The 21730-nt window shown below is 35.2% G+C and overlaps 1 protein-coding gene across 2 annotated transcripts in view; it reads left to right on the forward strand.

The window, feature by feature from the left end:
• Positions 1 to 21730, forward strand: part of LOC121423432 (protein sidekick-2-like) — an 86589-nt gene continuing 64859 nt past the window's right edge. The window contains exons 1-2 of one of the 2 annotated variants that reach the window (XM_041618767.1): positions 1 to 94; positions 19731 to 19793. The gene's annotated coding sequence lies outside the window, so the exon portion shown is untranslated. Of the gene's footprint in view, positions 95 to 12579; positions 13106 to 19730; positions 19794 to 21730 lie in introns of those variants that run through there. The other variant, XM_041618768.1, reaches the window with a different exon arrangement.

Below are 21730 nucleotides of genomic sequence, written 5' to 3' on the forward strand. Positions count from 1 at the left end.
CTTTATTTTCTGAGATAAGCCCGACCTTTGATGCTGAAGAATCCACTGACATGGGCCCAAATAAATAGGATTTTTAATTGTTTTTCGCGTTGAGGTATGTATGAATAATCCCTATGTGTGTAGTACACAATTATCGTATTCGAATTTTGCCAATTATTTATGCTGTTCTTCACTGTTTATATCCACAAATGTGATCGGAAAATGGTTTCGCCATAGAACTTCTGAAATACTTAACGTGTATAGCGTACCGTACGGCATTGTAAATGTACGTGAAATATAGCGGTGTTGTACGGGACATTACGGCCATGCCTGCCCGTGTCTTCTGTGTACATATTCGCGGTTGTGTGTTGTGGTCATTTCCTTTCTGACTGTGTTGGTGTGGGTTGAGAAAATGATGACCATGAAGGCATCAAGCCATCATTATGTCCATGACATGCCGTACGTTAATGAGAGAAGAGTACAAATTGAAAACAAGACCTTTAGGCCTAGTACTACTGACTGAGTCTTGAGTTGAACTACAAACATAATTACAAATACCAGTGGCAGTTGATTTTTTTGACTGGTCAGATTGCCTAGCCCTGTAACCCTGTTATAAGTTATGGCAAGTTCCCCCAAATCTGCGCAGTCCCCCTTGTCTGCGCACACTCGTATCTGCGCGATTCTAGAAAGTGAAAGAGAAGATACGCAACGAACACAGATTTTTACATGCTATACATAGACAGATATTCATTAAAAAATCTGACTAAAAAATGGTGGAAAAATAATTTATTTTGGGCATTTCATTTGACGGCCTCGAAATGCAGCCTTTATCATCAAAATCCCTGAATTGTATGCAAAGTGAATGGGTGCGCAGTCATGGGGTACCATTTTTTTTCAATCTGAAAATGTTTTTTCCAAGAAAATTCTATTTCAAATAATTATGAGACATTTGGTACACTGACTTACTCATGTATAGACCAAAAGCTTCAGTCTCTGTATTTTGGTTGTTCCGTTGAACTACGTTGGCTCCACTCACCCAGAGATACCAAGTTCAAAGACCAGCTATGCGTGAGATTTTCTGTGAATCTGAGTGAGATCACAATTCTAAATCTTTTTTAGAATTGTTACCATCATGAAAATGCATTTTCAATTCAAGTTAAAATAGTGTCTGAATGGAATTGAAAGCCTACATAGTCTACAGAAGTGAGATTTTCCACTTCTCTCCTAAAAGATATTGTTTTTTGTTGAATTGCAAACTTTTAAGGCATATAGCAGTCTTTCACGTTTATAATTTTGTGGAGTTCAATAAATCACTCTCCTTATTTTTTCAAGGTGTTCAATTGAGCTCAGAATCGCTTTCCTTGTCTTGAGGAGCTCAAATCAATTCACTACAATAAATTATAGATTTTTCTTTAAAATTGTAAATGCAATAGCTGTGTAGCTAGTAATTAATCTTTGGTGAAACTAGACCTGGGTCAGTACGTTTACAAAATATCACGCTCTTAAAAAAAGATAAAAAATTGCTAAACTTTAACATTTTCCATCTTTAAATCCATGAAATGGCCATCTATTTTCCATAATTCCTTGAAATTACTTTGATTTAGTTGAAAACTAACAGTGAAATGAAGAATATTCAGCTTTTTCTTAACTCTGATTGATGTTACAATTGGTAAATATTGTAGTCCCACACGTAGACTTCCATGGTGTTTTTTTTTCAACACATGAAAGTCTAATGTACATATGGGACTACAATATTGACCGAGTTTAAAATCAAACGAGAGTTGGGAAAGAGGTGGGTATTCTTCATTTTTGCAGTAATTTCCAATTAAATCAAAATAATTTCAAGGAATTATGGAAAACAGATGCATATTTCATGAATATAATGATGTAAAATGTGAAATTTCAGCAACTTTTTGTGAATTTTTTTTTTTAAGGAGAGCGATATTCTGTTCTTATTTTTTTCTAGGAGCGCCGATGCGATCGCGCTTCTCAAAAATGAAGGTCTGATATTGGTACTTATCATAATACATGTTAAACAAGGTACTTGCAAATGTTTGCCGAGCAGGAATTTAACTGAGTGACATTTTAAGACTGGTTTAGAGGTCACGTAGCTCACTTGCATGCATGCAGAAATAAATATGTTGATGTTGCTTGATGAATTCAGTGAATAATTAAAGTCTTGTTCAATTTGATTTGCTATAGTAAAAAAAATAGCTTGTAAGTACCAATAGCTTGTCAAATCATAACAAAGTCAAGGATAGTTTTGGTAATTTTTCATTCGGTCAGAACTTAAAATATTCGTATTTCACAGCAAGTTGAATCAATGTACATGTAGTTGATTTCAATGGACTTGTCAGTCTTTTCCCTTCAGTTTGTTTAGAAAGTTATACAAAAATATCAATATCATTCTTGATAGCTTGAAGTGTGCATGCAGTTCATTAGAAACCATGTTGGTTCTATCAACATAATTCGGAAACCAACCATTTACCTGACACGACTGTTTTTGCTCTATTTGAAGGTTAATTTGTTCAAACTGAAAAGTTCTGAAGTGTCAGGGTTGAAATTCTGTTATTTCAAAGAACAAAAATATCAAAAAGGAAGTTGAGTTGGACCTTCAACTTACCTGGACATTTCACAGAATTACAAAGTAATGAGAAATACAACAATTAAAAAAAAAATGAAAAGGGAGAGCTCACAATGCTCCACTTTGGAAAGTGTAGAGTTTTGTTTACATGTATGTCACATACATACAACAGGTTTCCTTGGTAAAAAGTAAATAGATATTAACAAATCCATAATAAATCCTTCATTTTAAAAAGAGAGATTTGCTTTTGTGTACATTCATTGTTCTCTCCTGTGATGAACCATCATGTGAACTTCTGTAATCCATGTCTTGTACATATTCATTTTGAAGAAAAGACTCCATGTAGTGATTTTTTTAATCACTGCTCGATGTAAATGAAGCACCAGGAGGGGGAAGGAATGTAATGAGGTAACCAGTGAGATGTAGACGTAGGCCTACATATTAATTTGTTTATAAAAGAAAATTTATCCCTGTAGCAAATGTAATTCCTCTTCATGTGAAGACTATTACAAGAATGGTCAATGTTATCAAGTGCCATTCAAGGATAGTTTTATTAATATATATATTTTTTTTTACATGTTCTTTGCTGGTATTAACTAGTAGAATGGGAATTGCAAGGGAATTTTTGAGTGGGCTAGGTTTTAAAAAGAAAAAGGCATACTGCATTTGGGTAAATAAAACTACCTACATGTACATACATATATACCTGTTCATTGCAAAAAGTAATGATTATTTTAAGGTGGTGTTATTTTTACATGAACTGTGAAGGAGTACTGGTAGACTAGTCTCATTTTCATTTGCGATTGTGTGATTGATTTTGCAATATTGTCTGTTATTGTGTAACATTCCACATTTCATGAGATACAGTAGACAAGCAAGCATTATATTTGTGGATTATTCACATCCGGGTCACCAACCATGTCCTGTCAATAGTTCACATATGGGTTAGTGGTTATTAAACTGGTTTAAGAGCAGTGCAGTTCAATTGTTACATTTTTGCTCATAAGACATAACTCTTCCTTTGAAAATTTTTCATTTCTTTTGAAAATTTCAAGTGTATAAAATTGAAATTGATTCATTTTCTGATGGGTTGAGCTTTGTTGACTCGTTGCAATATGCACAGTATTATGTGTGATTTTGCATAGTGTATTGAAGTTTGCAGCCTTCTAATATAGACACAAAGAACAAGACAATGTCATACTCATAAATTACTGGGCTTGCTTGTAAACAGGGCCAAAGTATCAACTGCTTGAGTTACACCATGGATCCTGCTAGATAGGTTACACCCAGCCCAGGTCGACATTTAGAGCACTGTCTAAACTTGCTTTCAAAGAAAGTTATTTCTCTGTGCCTTCACCCCCTCCTTCACAAATGTTTGCGTTAAATTACATGTACAACCTAACAATGGCCAATAATTTTACATTTTGTTCAATGTACATGTACACTACCCACTATCAACCAGCAAGGGTTTATTCCAATTTGTCAATGCTAATTCGTCCCAATTGCCAACTGGTCTACTATCATTTGGTCTACCATCAGTTCATCCACCATCCACGCGGTCTAATTGCATATTCATCCACTCACCATTTCGACTAACCAATTGGTCCAATATCCATTTAGTCCATTTGGTCTCAGACTAATTGTTAATTGTTCAAAATGAATGAAAATGAAGTGGATATTAGACCAACTGGTTATGAGACGAAATGGTCATAGTTGAAATGGTGATTAGACAACGTGATGATTGTACCAAATGGTTGTTACATGTATGCAAAATGTTGATGGACGGAATGGCAGACCAAATGAAAGAAGACCACGTGGAGAGTGGACGAGTTGGCAGTAGATGAATTGGCAATTTAGCCCAGCAAGTACCATTGTTTGACATTTGTAATCGATCATAAACCTTGTATTGTAGGGTCTCAGCCTCTCAGGTCTCTTCCAAACGAGTTGAATTTGTGTGATTTATTTATGAGAATGGAACATTTGACATCATGAGTATGTCACACAGACCCACTTAGAGTTAAAGCTCAAATGCATGGTACTGCACCAGATCTGTGAAATCATGTTAATGAAACCTTTGTATTAAACCCTTGACCAATTTCACACTTGCGAATCATTTTACATAGGATTATATTTTCATTACAGTAAATTTTACTGACGTCCACAAATAAACGACTGAAATATTTGCATCTGATTGGAGAAATGTTTTGATTATTTATAATCATAATTTTTAGAAATAAAAAGTCACAGCACATACATGTACATGTTTTTGACTGAGTCATTCAGATCAACAACTATAGAAGTATGTATTGATCCAAAATACCAAAAGCAATAGTTGCATTCTGCCCTTTGCTCATGTAAGCCTACATGTAATGAGTTAACCAAAGTTTTTAAATATACATATAGGATTTGTGCATACTGACCTCATCTTGCATATTGATAATAATGTAACATTTTTTAAAAGCTGGTTCCATGCTTTTAATTAAGGACAGAAGTAATGGAAATTGTCTCTGAAAAGGGTGTACCAAAACTGGAATCGACCTTTAAAGATTCTTCAGTTTAAGATCGTGGTGTGGTGTGCTATTATTGGTGGTATGGTTGCATCTTGGAGGTTGCATTGCCAGATGCCTTTAGGTTCCTTTCAAAGGAGGTCTGCTGAGGAATGCGGAGAGCCCCCAATTCCCAGAGGTCAATGTCTTCTGAGTTTGACCTTTAGGTTGACCTTTTCCCTCCCAGGATCTACCAGTTGTGAACATATTTCAGAGCTCAAGTACTGAGTAGCCTTACCTAAATAAAGACGAAAATAACAAATAAATGAGGCGCTCACCTTGTTGTTTCAGAGAACATTTATTTTTGTTTTTAATACAATATTTATGTAATAGTATACAGTAATAGTATATGTAGGTCTAATGTATGCTCACAGAAAGTCAATCTAGCCAGTATATTAATCCAATGAAATGATTTGTTTTTTCATACATGTAGGCCTACATGTAAACAAATTTAAAAAATCCCCATTTTTTTTTTGGGGGGGAGGCATTTTTTTTTTATTCATGCACCAGTATGATTGTATATGCCATCGCACAATACAAAGTAATAATTTTAGAACAACTACAAATCGGAACACTCAAAAAGATATTCCAAAGAATACATTTCTCAGAAAACAGGTTCAGTATTATTTCTATGTTGGACTATTTTTTGGCACTCTACTTGAAATGGAGATGGTTGAAATATATGGTCATAGCTAAAAGCAATTTTTGGTAATATCACCTTTTGAACCGTATTCCTATCTTATGAAAATTCCCACAATCTATTATCCTAGAGGGTTGTTGTCTTTGAAGTTTGAGTACCAGTATTTTAAGTACTTCTGATAATGAAATTGGAGATTGAAGAAGTTATGGGCCTGATTTCAGTTCTGTCAGATGAAATACCAATGCCATTTTTTGTTTCCAAAATACATTTATGTAGGCCTACATTCCTCCCAAATGAGGGGAAAAATAAATGGACCTTGTTTTCCTCAAATACTGAGAATTGTTTTTCGGTTTCATAAAAGTTTACCTCACTTTTTATAGCCTGATTCTTGTTCTCTTCATATTGGGTTCCTACATGATGTACATGTAGGCCTACATGTATGGATATATGTTTTTATCACATTGAATCTGACAAATTTTAAATGGATTGCCTTTTTTGAAAAGTAAATTAAAGTCTTTTGAGTTTCAAAGAAAGCTACATGTAATGATGACCACTGCATACAATGTATAAAGTCCCAACTCCTATAAAAGCAGTATAAAAAAAGAAAAGAAAAAAGAATGTTGTGAAGTGTTTAAAGGTCAAGTCCACCCCAGAAAATTGTTGATTTGAATCGATGGAGAAAAATCAAACAAACATTACGCTGCAAATTTCATAGAAATTGGATGCAAAATATGAAAGTTATGACACTTTTAAGTTTCGCTTATTTTTCACAAAACAATTTAAATGCACAACTCAGCGATATGCAAATGAGAGAGTCGATTATGTCCATCACTCACTATTTCTTTTGTTTTTTTATTGTTTGAAGAATACAATGTATCAATGTTTACAGATTTGACAATAAGGATCAACTTCACTTAAACATAAACTGTTAAAATAATGGTAATTCCACATGTTCAGGGAGAAATAAAAAAGAATTGCACTTGACAAGGGGGAGAAAATTAGAATATTTTATACAATGAAATACAAAAGAAATAGTGAGTGGGTGATGTCATCAGTTTGCCAATTTGCATACCGACCAGGATGTGCATAGAACTGTTTTGTGAAATTAAGCGAAACTTTAAAATGTCATAACTTTTTTATTTTCCATCCGATTTTGACGAGATTTTCAGTGTTTTGCTTGTTGGATTTTTCTCTTTTTTTCAAATCAAATTTTTGTTGGGGTGGACTTCTCCTTTAACCCATTATGCAGTGCCTACATGTACATGTACATGTATTTATACAATGAACATTTACATGTATGTTATTCCTATGATGTTTTTGATTTGTACAAGTACATTGTATACAGTACTTGCATGCCATGTACAGTATTTGTTTTATGTGCCTTTACTCATTGAATCATTCATGCTCACATAAAGACAAACAAGACCTTGAATGAATTAACCAACAATGCCATGTTTATCCTTCAGCTTTTGTGGTTAATACCATGGACCTTAAAAACTTGTGTGTTTGTACATACATTGTACTATTGTACATACACATGTAGACCCATGTCAATATTTAAAAAAATCCTTCATGTAATGTACATAGGCAACATGATGTAGGCCCTGTTCTCAAGATGGTTCCCTTTCCTGAATTGCCATCAATGTTTTCTGTGAACCTGTTTACATGTACATACATGTACATCAAATGAATGAGGTTGTTTATCATTTGAAATGGAAATTGGAATTTGAATTTTTATTCATTTACATGTACTTCCCTCCCCCCTTTATTTTAGTTTTATCCTTCATAAATCTTAACATTTTTTAGCATGAATTAAGGGCGACCATATAGGGGAGGGATAAGAGTGTACTGTATTGTTCATGTACTATCATGATTTACAATTACACATTAATTTGTGACGAATAAAAATGAATTTATTTAAACACACACACACACAAAAGTGCATTACCCATCCTTGATCAAGCGTATGTGTTTTGTATGGTTTTGAAATGAAAGGAAATAGTTTTACAAGTATTTTGAGGATATCCCCTTGGACTTTGTTTCATTTGTACTCGTGTGTACAGGTGTAGAAATAATTTGTTTCTTTGATCAACATAGAGACCAATCATGTCGCGTACATCATATACATACATGTATTGACCTTCGAAATTTCTTGGCAAATTATTTCAACATGCAGAGTCATTTTCAGAAAAGTTCTTTATCAATAGGCCTACTCACGTACACTGTACACATGATCTCAATGTTTGTGGATCATGACAATGTTGTGCAGGACAGTCTACAGTGTTATCCTGCAGTACATGTATGCAAGAAAGCAAACATTACATGAAGAAAGCATAATTATAGGAAATGTGCATCCTAGAGTGCCTATAAATCAATGCCAACATCTGAGTTATGATGTTCTCTGAATCAACTAATCGCTTTCTTCCTCTGTTGCCGATACACATGACACTGCATTTCAAATCAGTCCCGTGCATGCGTTTCCATGTCCTGTGCGTAGTTAGAGGTGCGGCATGAACATGGGTTGGCATAACTTTCTCACTGCTGAACAGGGATATTGCCCCTATCAAGTGTACTGTGTGGTAGAAGAAATATGAATCTACATCAGCATGTGAATTGCAAATATGTGCTTTCAGTTTCTGTTTTATTGCCTATACTATGTAAAAGGGAATGCATGTACATGTAGAGATGCATAACCTGAGAAGATGATGGATGCACTTTTAGCGTACATGTTGGCCTTCATGCTGTGCCTACATAATATCAGGGTTTTTTAAATTCTTCGTATTTTTTTAAGTCAACAAATTATAAATTCATTCATCAATTAATTGTATTTATTCATAATTCCTTTCACATAATTCACAACCACCCCTGGTTGAACTTTGATATGGGCCACATAGACATGTGTGTGTATGGGAAGCGCAGCAATGGCAGTATACATGTAGGCCTATGTGTATTTCTATCAATAGCAGAATCTAATGTCAAACATTATAACATCTTGTGTACATGTATATCCCCAAAATTCCACACAGAAGTGCCCCAAATTAATGAAAAACTGACCAAAATGTTACTTGGACTTTTTAATTGAAGTGAACAATCATGGACTTGGGTCGTATACTCGCATACAGATACAATACACATTTTCTAACCTGTCAGCAGTACTGAAGCACAAAGAAGTTTGTGCTTGTGATGAATTTATGGAGGTCATGATAATAGACCAATTATGAAGATCCAAACCCAGATTGGTTCCAGTATCCCTCTGAGTGCTCATGCAGAAGAGGTCAAAATCAGAGAGGTTTTAACTCAAGTTTAAAGGACAAGTGCACCCTGTTATCAAATTGAAAAGGCAAACCTATCGTAACTTCAAATTGATGCTGTGTAAGCATACATGTAACATTGAAAAACCATCTCCTCCAGTAACATAAAATGTATGGATCCCCCTTTAATAACATAAAGGTCATTAATCAGCTTGCCCATTTACAAAATTTCATCCCTTTGTAACGCTGTATTTTTTACAACAGATTTGAATGAATTTTTGTAATTAACATATTTGATTTTAACTCTGATATTCTAATGAAATTATTAGATGGATTTTTAACAGCATTTTTTACCCGTGGATACCAGTAATCTTTTCAATATTATAGCAAGGGATTCAGTATTATGTATCTTGTCAGCATGGAAAAGAATTAATGTTTTATAATTTGTTGCCTAAATTTGCAACATGGATAAGCTTTAACTTACAGTGAATTGGAATTTTCTAGGGCTCTTTTGTTACTTTCCAGGGCTATTTTGAGCATTTTAGGGGCAAAATCCCCCTGAGCCCCATGTAATTTATTTTTTACTTCTTGTGACAAATAACGTTGAAGAAAAAATATATATTTACATTGCCAAATGCAGTACAAGTATTAATCTGCAAATGAATTGAAATTCACCTTTAAAGTTTGCCTGTTTTTACAATATTACTGCGGAATATTTTTTTCTTTTCCAAACAAAAGAGAGACTTTTTACTGTCTACTGGATGGGAAGACTAGGATAATTGTTCTTTAGCTCTTTTGTCAAGCTGAAATTAATTTCTGTATGCGCTGAAGTAGAAAACCCCCCTCATTTCAAGTTTTCAGGCGATGGTATTGTTACCTGGAACCGATTTTCACAATAGGGTCTAACCTCGAACCCGGGGTATATATGCATCCATTTTTCTTTTCATTCAATACAAATGTGTCATCTCTGAAATTGCTGTTTATTATGCGCTTGAGGGGAAATGGACACACAAAGCTTAAATAGTGGAGAACTTTCCAGGAAATTACAAGTGTTGCAGATATTGATCTTATTTATGATTGCGATTGCCTTGGGTTTTCACTTCTTGACTGTGCTACTGCTTGCCTTCAGTGTTCACCTAGTGACTCCTGTTTTATAGTCGGTTTTCATCAGACTTGGGGTGTGTTCAATGTCGATTTTCAAATAAGAAAAGCAACATGAAACATGATTGAAAACTCAATTGCAAAATACCGAACACAAACACGATCAGCGATGCACTGTTCAGTGTCGAAAAATATAAAGCCATTTATATGTTGATCGTCTTTAAATTTCCCATTTTTGCAGTTTGACCGATTACAAGAAAGGTCAGTCCTGGCACCTGATTGTGTAGCCTCCTACTGCAAGAGCAAATTTAAAGACGTTTTGGAAACGTATTCAATGTTGCATTCGCGATGCTCAAAGTCGTAAAATTTGAGCTGATTCAGATTGCATGTACAAACACATCTTTTTGGATGTTTGAATTTTCCTCCCAATCACGATTTGAAAGACATTTACTTTTACGACCAGGAATAGAGGACATGAAACACACCCTCTGTTTCTCATTATATCCGTGTCTTGTAATCACGTTTTCAATTATGATCCTTGTTGCCGTTTAAATTTGGAAACCGACATTGAACACACCCTTGGTTTAATACAGGTACACAATTCAGGATTATGATGAACAGCATTCATATAATACCATGTATCTGTAAAAAAACATTCAAAGGCACCAGCTCCCCAATACCATTTCGTGTAAACTCAAATGTTATTTAATAGTAATGATTTATAATGGAAGCCCGATAAATAAGCCCTGTTATTTTAAGTATCAATCTTTCATCTCTTGATTACCATCCATAGTCAGCATACAGTATTTGCAGTGATAAAATCCTATTAAAGTGAAGATGTGCTCCAGCCAGGTTTGGCTATAATGAATCCTTGATACCGTTTCATTGCATGATATCTATAAACCTACATCTACATGTATAACCGGAAGTGTGTGAGAACCCCCCCCCTTTGACTGATGAGGATGGGTTTTTAAATTTCGAAATTAATCTCAGAGGGCCGATCGGGATAGATTATTCTTAGGGTGAAGTGGGCTCGATTGGTGTTCATGTAAAAGAGAATGACTGCCTAGATGACAAGGGAATCAGAGCAGAGAAAAATGGGGGGGGGGGGGGATGATAAAATGAAGATACATGTAAAAGGGACAGCAGATGTGATTATCTATCATGAAGCCAGGTAATGATTGAAGTTAGATGGAGGTTATTTGAAGGAACTTCTTTTTTCATTTTGTTAGAAAATCAGAGCAAAGAAAGGAAGATGGGGATGATAAAATTAACATAATAGGGGACAGCGGATGTGATTATCTACATGTATGATGAAGCCAGGTAATAATTGAAGTTGGATGGAGGTCATTTGAAGGAATATTTTTTTTAGTTTCTTAAAAAAAATATAGATCAAAGAAAGGCGGGGGAGGGGGGGAGAATGATAAAATTAATATTAAAGGGACAGCGGATGTGATTATCTATCATGAAGCCAGGTAATGATTGAAGTTAGATGGAAGTCATTTGAAGGATTATCTTTTTATTTCCTTCAAAATTGTAATTAGAAGAGGGGTAGAGCGATGTAAACAGGATGTGTGGAGTATAATACTAAGAATTGTCAAGCTAATGAAGAAAACAATGCAGTTAGAAGCCATACTGTATTGTTTTAAAGTCGAGCAAATCATTCAAAATATTAAATTATGGGCAATTATTTTGAGGGAATTGGTCTAAAAAAATAATCATACAATACATGTGTACAGTGCATGAGTTTGTTCTGAACTTGAATTCTGACAGAAGGATAGAGAATTGTCAAACATGACTGAATCAACATGTACATGATTTAAAATACATTTTTATACATGTAGCAAAAATTGAAAATGCTGAAAATCACAGATATATGTATTTATGTTACTATGCATTTTCTTCAGTAGCAGAATGCTTTAATATTTTGCTATGAAATATAATCTTACAATGTATGTTGTAAACCAGAATTGTATGGCTGAATATTACACCAGTATTACAAACAAACTCTTTGTTTTGAGGGAATCTGTTCAAATATATTTTACGATTGTTGCCCAAACCTGAATTTATCATGAAAATGAATGTACATGTAGGCTTTTATATGAACACTGCATCTCCAAGGGATGTTGTTCATCCCTTTCTTGAATTATCATTGCCACGCATTGTGTGTTGTGAACTCCATCAATTAGCAAAAAAATTTGGATCTCTAAATGTACATGTATGTAAAGTAGTTTTTCCTTGCATTTTTTTGTTATTCATACTGTATATCTTCACATTTGTATGCTGATTTTTTTCATATACATTGCACCGAGGCATAAACCTGGAAAAAATGCTGCGTAGAAATCAGGTGTTAGTCTTCTGCTTCGAAGGTAGACAATTATTCTGACAGGCTTCTCAGAAAAATTGTTCCAAGTCACTGTTCACTGGCGAATTGCGTTATTAGAAGTGCTTGGGTGAATCCAGACTGTACCTTTTTTTAACCATGCCCCGAAGCCGGTCGGAGCCCTGCTGCTACGTCTCTTCTCCAGAGCTGATGAGCGAGTCGGCAGAGGTATTGTGCCTTGAGAGATGGATACTCTTTGCTCCTTGGAAAGGCATGGTGTAACATTGGTCCTGATTTATTGCTATCTCTGATTGGTGTATGGGCTTCGTTTCCGCTGCTTTGGATTTGTACCTTATGTGGAGGTGTTTCTTTATCAATATCCTCAGCTTCACAATGATCTTGAAGTTTAATGATATTCCAAATATATTTATACCAATCAGTGTACTGGTAAGCATTCTCAAAATAGGCTTCCATGTATATTGAAGGTTTAAATATAGTAGGTCCTTTGGTTTCAGTGACTTCGAAATAGCATCGTGGTTGTATGGCTGTCGACTTGATAGATGAGGAGCTTCACTGTTTGTTGTAGCCTACGACAGTGAGGGTGCAGATCAACTGCTGATCATGAATGCAGAGAACTGCATACTTTCTACATGTGGCTTGTGAACCGCCGAAGAGTAGCGTGTAAGTTGCCCTGATTAAGTTCTGAATTATGAGTTATTTTTTGTCGCGAAATCAATCAGACTTTGAAACTATTGTCACTCACATACACCTCCTTGTGCAGTTTTAATAGTTGCTTCTATTATTTGGAAGTCAAATATGCTTTTCATACTGCATTTCCTTAACCCCATACTATCTTTTTGTTGGATTTCACACTGTCTTTCTTAACCCCATACTATTTGCTTTTTAATAGCTGGGATTAACACCTCACCCCTGGACTTTCATACAGCTCATGAATATTGATGATTTTACCATACAGAGCGCGATAAAAAAACATGCAATTTCAACTTCTGTGATTGGCTAATGCTTAGCCCCACTTTTCCTTAGCCCAGTTTCGTTTCACACTGCATCTTTTAGCACCGCAATTGTGGTGCTACCACCACAATAAGCCGGCTAACCCTGCTTTTTTGCTAGGCCATATAGTACCGTACTATTTACCATGCTAGCCCACTTTGCTAAAACGTAGTGTGAAAATGAAGTGGGCTAAGTTTAACCCTGGGAAAATTTTTGCAACCCCCCCCTTAGCCCCACCAATTTCCCAGGGTGAAGGAAAAAAAAGTGCAGTGTGAAAGCATAAAAGTAATCTTTGCCAGTATTAAAGTAGGTGAGGTTTTGTAGGCATACATAGTAGACAGTGAACTCACAGACCAGACCTTGTACACGATAGTCTGTTATTATTTTGAACACCAAGGAAGAAGTGACTTCCTGTGCTGTGCATGGTGAATAGAAATGCAATATGTACAAGAGGCTTGATTGCTACACAGGCACTGCAAGAAATAATATACACGTAGGAAGATTTTTTTGTCAGGAAACTTTGATTTTCAAGTAAAAACTCTACATCCAAAGCTAAAAATTTTAAAAGAAATGCACTACAGTCTTTAAATTTTTATGCCATTGATTTTTGAAAATCTTTAACTTTCCCATTCATTTTAGCTTATTTTTATATTCTTGTAATGAATTTGTTGCAATTGTCAGTCATGTAGATAAACCCTCAGAGCATTTCATGAACAATTGTGCTGGTGCTTTTCACAGACTAATTTGCTCTCTTAGCCAATCAGATGCCAAGATTTCATTAGTTGGTGAAATCACAATTTGTAATGAAATGCTTCCATGGTGTTGCCAATTTGAATACTGTATGAAGCAAAGATCTAGTTAGACTTCAAACAGTTCCTGCCCTGGATGGGTTATAATTCACATCAAACAAAACCCTTTCACATATTGCTGCTTTTTAAAACCATCTTGTCGGCCTCATTCTCAATATCTATATCCTCGACTCTGTCAAATGGCCAAAATTACATCTTTGAATATGTCTGCTTTGACAGACGGCATGGTTTGTCTGTAAACTTTGATATCCTTAAAAGTATGTGTACATGTATGTCTGTAAACTCTGTATTAACCCAGCTGAAAAATGCATTTTAAAAAGACCAACCCTAAACATGCACATCATTATCGAAGTCTGTATGTGACAGAGCCCTAAAATATACAAGATCTAATGTTTGTATATTGATCATCGATCCTGTTGATTGATGGGAGATCCAGGGTACCCTTCTGCATGTTTATAGTTGGGTTGGTTTGTCTGAATTATTATGAAGAGGAATTAACTCTATGGGTATCAGGAAAAAAATATACATTTTCAGGGGCTACTTTTCACAACATACTGCCTAATACCCTTTTTACACAGGCTAAAATTTCCTTAACCCCGTACTATAGGTGGGGCTAAATTGCCATTTAGCCCCACCTATATTACGGGGTTAAGCTTAGCCCACTTTCTGTTTACACAGCATTTTTGCAAAGTGGGCTAACCCCACCTTTAGTACGGGATTATTTGGCCCTGCAAAAAAGCAGGGTTATCCCAGCAATTGCGGTGCTAAGAGCGATAGTACGGGGTTAAGATCGCTAGTGTAAAACAAAAGTGGGCTAAGCTTAACCCCGTACTATAGGTGGGGCTAAATGGCAATTTAGCCCCACCTACATGTATAGTACGGGGTTAAGGAAATTTTAGTGTGTGTAAAAAGTGTAAGAGTGAAGTACTTGTACTACGAATGATCGACAAAAACCACTAGTCCGGGGTTAGCGAGTTTCGTGTGTGAAAAGCAAGCATTCCTTATCCGGGGTTAGCAATAACATTTTGGCATGTGTGAAAAGGAAAAAAAAATAGTACTGGATAAAGGATAGTACGGGGTTAGCGATAGTCTGGGGCTAAGAAAATCTTGTGTAAAAAGGGTATAAATCTACAAAATTGAATGAGCTTACGAGTGAAGAGATTTTCTGGGACTTTTTTATTATTCAGGTCTGTTGAGCATTTCCAAGGCGAAATCACACTAAGCCCCCTGTAAGTTTTCCCTTATTAGTATCATAAATCTATTCAACTTCTGTCTTTTTTCATATCCGTCCATGTACCAGAAGCTCACTGTCACTGATACAGTGTGTTCCTAGGGTATCTTCCCAGGGATGAATTCACAAGGGCCCTTTCCATTCTTCATTTTCCTGGAGAAGAAGTGTTGTAAAGTGAGATCTGTAGGTCCATTTACATGTGCCTACTCTACCTACATGTACATGTACATGTAGGCCTACATGTACATGTTCTGTCAAAGGCTTCATCTTCAAAAAAAGTTGGTCAGTCAGGACGTGCAGGTCTGTGCATGATCTATTTCTAAAATTCTCTTCATTGAGGGAGACAGTATCTTGGATGATACATTTTCCCTGGAGCATTATTTAGGTATCTGCATGTAGATTTGTCTTTATTTTTTTGTCCCTTTCATCTGTCAGCTACCGTAGTTATATTGTCAAAGGAGATGAGCCTTGAAAATTCATATTAGAAGAAGGCTAGTGATTGCGTGGCCCCCAAGATATTAACCCCTCACTGATACTCTTACAAGCACTTACATAGTCCAAGTAATGAGTGCTTGCTTTGTACCGTACATAAAATGTCTGTGCAGATATGGAGTTTGTCCATGATTCAGAATCAAATCACTGATTCAGATGCCACATTAAATTCAGTGATATATTTTACCATCCTAAAGGTTAGACAGTAGATCAGACAAGGCAATCGATTAATCATAATAGGGTACCACCCTACTTTTAGAATGATTCTTTTGGCAGAATAGCTTGTTTCTGTTGCATGTTTTGTTCTGTATGATTGGAAGAATATTATTAAAAATAAATGAAAAGAGGAACTATTGATCCTCAGATACCCTGTACATTAGAAAATAGCAAAGCAGCTGAAATGTTTGGCATTTAATATGGAGTTTATGGAGTTTAATAATTGTTAATGACTATTTTGAAGATTTTAATATCTTACAGCACCCATACTCTAATTATCAGGTGCTTAATCATATTATTTCTGATGATATTTAAGCATTTCCTTCCACAATTTGATTTTCTTTTATAACTTGAGTGTCTTCATTTAATATCTGAGCTGTACATGTACATTGGCTCTGTACATTGTAGGTTCATACCTTGATCTACATGTATAGATGTACAGTTCTTGAAGCTGCTGCTTGCCTGGATATTTAGACAATAGCTGAAGGAGAGAGAAAATAGGAGGGGGAATATGCTTTCATACCAACCTAATCACAATAATTCATGTAGCTTTTGTCAAGCCTCAAAATATGCAATAATTTTTTGGGCCAATCGATTCAAGAATTTTACATTTCCAGATGAATTTCTGCAAAATACTAATGGGCATTTCTATTTTCATACATCTGTCTAGAAATAATCTATTCAGAAGCGCATGAGAATGTGCATGTGTTACCCCAGGTTTAGCTTGAGCTACCATAGTTGTGAGTGAGCAACAAGACTTGAGTTTTAAATACATCTTGCTTCCTGGCATCCAGAATTCAAGTAATTTGCTTTCACACTGCAGAAATTCCTGACTTTGGAGAAATCCCTGCATTTTTTCAAAATTATTCTGATAAAATGCCTTCTAATCTTGCCTGTGTGTGTTTTCTGGGATATGAGATGTGCAAGTACTTTTCTTCTTGTACGCTGGCAAAGTATTTGGTATTTTGGAAGAATTACCAATCATAAAATGAGTATTTTCTATCGTAGAGATGGTATGAAAACACCTTGATCTCATCACACTTTGTGAAGGCTGATTTGGTGGGACTGCCTGTAGAAGGCCATGCCAGGGGAAAAAGATGATTGTAGCTCGGTCAAGGAGCTTGCTGCATGGTTGGTAGCCTACAGGCACAGACTTATATTTGACAATAATTAATAACAGGTCTAGAGTAAAGACTAGACTCCAAACACTCTGGCCTGTATTCTAAACTCTGGTTTAAATTAAACCTTGGTTTAAAGTTGTGGTTTATCTATGGAGAGCCAATTGGGGCACCGATCCCCTAACAATACACATCCAATTTATTAACTCAAATAAAACTCAAATTATCTGGGATTGATAACTGAAGTATATTCATGTATTTTTGTTCAATATGAAATCAAAAGGAAACAAAATGATACACATACGAAATATACAATATGAAAAGAATTGTTGAATTTTTGGCTCCTCAGAACTTTTGCACAGAGTCAGACCATGGTCTATGAAACCTGACTTCAGAATATGGGCCCCTGTCTATGTCAAATAAGAGCCAGTCACAGTACACAGTGAATCTAGTCTCACTACTTCAGACTCAGTATTTTATGTGAATTGTGAAAACCAAGGGTCTGAGCCTGCAGACTACCCTTTTTTTTCTCTCCTAATCATACCTACATGCATACATACATGTAGACTTCCTGTGTATTTTCACTCAGTTTGGTGTGCTTTGTATATGAAATATGTAGGCCTACAATATGTACCACATTCATGGATTTCATGCAGGTTTATATTTACATGTATTTAAAAAAAAAAGATTTGTAACGTATATTTTTTAATTTTGATTTGTAAATTTTTATACTGTTGAATGTTACATGTATTTCAAGCAATATCCATTGTACATGTATGTTGGATACTTGGATTACATGCATGTACATGTACCAGTTTTCATTTTTTTTAAATATTTTACTGAAATGAAACCTTTACATGTATGTATATTTGGTATACATATTCTTAAAAAAATATGTGGCAGAAGTGTGACACATTGAAGTATTTTCGACAACAATCTGAACAATTTTTTTCTACATGTAAATCTTTCACTTGACAAATTGGAATTGGAGTTTCTCTTTGTCTACAGTACCCAAAGATTACGTTTGGTTTTTCATACATGTACATGTACATACTCTTGTTGCTTGTTAATACAAGTAGTACTGCTGGTTTATGAAATCATATCAATTTTGGCTGTGTCTACAAATGCAGTGTGAAGGGTCCATTTTGAAGGTAATTCACTGCAGAACCATGGACATTTGAAATTTGCTTGAAGGCAACATGCAGAGACCTAAATTATTGATACATATATTAAACCTGTTATTTCAAGGTCACTTAGGCCAGGGGGGAGGGTATGGCAAGGATATCCATTATCTCCCTCCTTGTTTTACATGTAATAACATTGCTCATGTGACTGCATGTTTGATTCGAGCTTTAACTTGAAAATGTCCTGAACTCACCTCATGTCTATGGCTGTGTACAGTAGTTCAGGGTTGGAATGATAAATCAAAAGAGATTTTGACATTTACTGGGTACACAATGGATGATTTACTTGCCTATCCTAGTGCTAGAACCAATTTTCAAATTGTATATTGTAGGCGTCACTGTGCAGACCACGTACCAGTACGTCTACATGCAATTTGGGGGTAAATTATGACATTGTTTACTCAGATATTTTTGTGCAGAGATTGGTTGTACATGTACGTTTGTTGAATTTATAGATTTTCAGAGTATGAAATCTGTTCTTCGACAACCATAAATGTATTTTATTATGGTGTTTGTAAAGTAGATGTACATGTAATGAGAGAGAGAGGGGGGAGGGGGGTTGCACCTCATAAAGCAGTTGTACTGTATATGTGTATTACTTTGCCGGTCGTCCTACATATACATGCAGAACCAAGCGAGGGTGTCCTAGACAGGAAGTTGGCTCTTGTTTTTGTAGGTGAATTGATGCATGTGAAAGGTTTTACCGACAGACCCTGCATTTCCATGGCAACGTAAATTCCCTTGATGACACTCTTGTTGCATGTTAATGTCCATCACAAAGAGCTATCAGAGCCGTCATATATGCTTTTCACACTGCACATATTTTCCTTTTTTAACCCGGGGGAAATTGGTGGGGCTAAGGGGAGGTCCTAGCCCCATCAATTTCCTGGGTTTAAGCTTTATAGTCCACTACGTTTTAGCAAGCGGGGTTAGCACGGTAAATATTATCTAAGTTATACCTGACTTCAGAATACAGGCCCAAGAATGATATTAAATAACAAATTTATGAAGCAGAAAAACAAAGAATAAAAGTAAATAGAACCATTGTTACATGTAGAGGGGGCCCAATGCTTTAAACTTAAATTGAGATAGAGAAAGGGCACAGATTTTGATTGACAAATAACATGTCAAGTATTTTTGTTTTTGATATATATTATGAGAAATAATATTTCTTGCATACATGTTTGTCCAATTATACATTTCATTCATTCAAGTTTTTTTTTATTTTTTAAATCTCCTCTACAGATGATGAAGTTGTTCAAGCTAAATGCAACATTGTGGAGCTTTGTATTTGTTCGAAACTTTCAAGTAAGTTTTTGACCTTTTATCTTATGTTGTTTTCATCCAAAAAAGGAAGTATTTTTTTTTCCAGCTCATTAATTCTCTTCATTTTCCCTTGTTTATCCATCAGTTTGATGAATGGTTTTGTTTTGCATTTTATTTTCCATAGTGAGCAAAACAGAAAATTATAAACGAGCTTTTTCATTGCTTGATAGGAATGATCCACACACTATTTTTTTTCATTTAGCATTTTTCTTAATCATTCAGCCTTGAATGGCAGTAGCATCATGAACAGAAACAAGCTAAAAACAAACCAAATCATAATTAGTTATCCCGAGTTTGTTATTGACACAAAGAAGAGCACAATACATGTACATTGTATGATAAATATTGTGGCTTTCCTTTATAAATATTTTTCTAGTTTCAGTAGTTTTGTGTGTTTGAAATGCAAAGTTTGACCCCATAAATACAAAACTTTAAAGCTTGTGTATAGTTTTGGTAAATCCACCAAAATGCACCTATCACTATTCCAATTCATTGCTAGCTAATATGAATGGATATGCCCTATAACAGTTATGATGTGGAGGATATGAAATGAAAATGTGTTTTACAGGATAAATTTTGCGATTTTACATGGAAGTTTAACTTGATCGGGTCACCCGATCAAATTAAAATATCTGTGTGTTTTTGTCTTTCAATTAAATCCTATTCCAAATCATGGAATGGGCTGAAACTTTCAAGATATGTTCTTTGTCTGTAACTTTTGGATATCTAATCACTAAATTTATAAGATAAGTGCTTGAATGCCCATTTTTTAAATTTAAAACAAGCATCGCCGAGAGAGGGCACTATATATCCAAGATTTGAATATTTGAAATTTTCTCAGAGAAGTGCAGTTGGAAAAATATCTAACGGTCTCTACGCTTCAGTAAGACTGTCATATTAGATGATATTCGATTATCAATCACATTATTGGCCCTTTACCAAAGCTATACACAGGCTTTAAGAATATTTACTTTGGAAAAATTGTAGGCCCTATACTTTATGATTTGTTGTAAATGTTTGTTAAAATGATCTTTCTTCAGTGAAACATTATTACAACTACAATCTTGTTAAATTCATTGAACGTCCGTGTTGACAACTTCCCAGTCTAAAATATGTTGCCTTCTAAATTACCCAATGATGGATGATTGTAGCCACATGAACCCTGGGTAATTCAAAGTCATCACTGCCGTCACGCCCCGCATTGGTTACCCACTAGTTTGTGTACCTGGGGAGTGTTTCATAAAACAAAAGTGTCTCTCTCAGCCAATCAGATGCAAGAATTTCCATAGCTTAAAACCATTGTCTGTGAAAATCACTATTTGTTTTATGAAACACTCCCCAGATTTTGTCAGTGGAGAAGTCCCTGGAAAATATACGGCATTGGCAGGGTTAATTTCCATCTCTATTTCCTTCTTGGTTGAGGGTCGTTTTAATCAATCAACAATTTATTTGGGTAAGAGGGGCATCGTTAAGGGCCATGGATTAGAAGTCATGTTGTGCAGATCCCATCAGCATCATTGTACATACTGTTCTACTTGCCTTAGATTCAGATCAGTTCATTTGGAATTATTTTCAAGGTTCTTAAATTTTGCCTGGATTTTTTCAAGTTTAAGTGGTAAGCAACTCAAATAAAGAGGCTTTTTCATGAGGTACCTTTGTATTTTTTTTTGCATTCCTGATTTTTCAGTTTCTTGTGGTCTAGAAAGGCTGGACAGACAGTGAGTGTTTTTTATGTTTTTGTCAAGTTATGAATGACTTTTCTTTACAAATGACTCCAATATTATGTGCAAAATTGCTTTGTTTTTAGAGAAAGATCAACAATACTAGAGCCTATTAGGTGTCAAGTATTCATGTGATTTCATTTTGATAAGAAGAGTATTTTGCATTATATCCCTTCTATGAATATTCATTAGTATTTG

The sequence above is a fragment of the Lytechinus variegatus genome, chromosome 11 (assembly GCF_018143015.1).
Source record: "Lytechinus variegatus isolate NC3 chromosome 11, Lvar_3.0, whole genome shotgun sequence".
NCBI classification, from domain to species: domain Eukaryota; kingdom Metazoa; phylum Echinodermata; class Echinoidea; order Temnopleuroida; family Toxopneustidae; genus Lytechinus; species Lytechinus variegatus.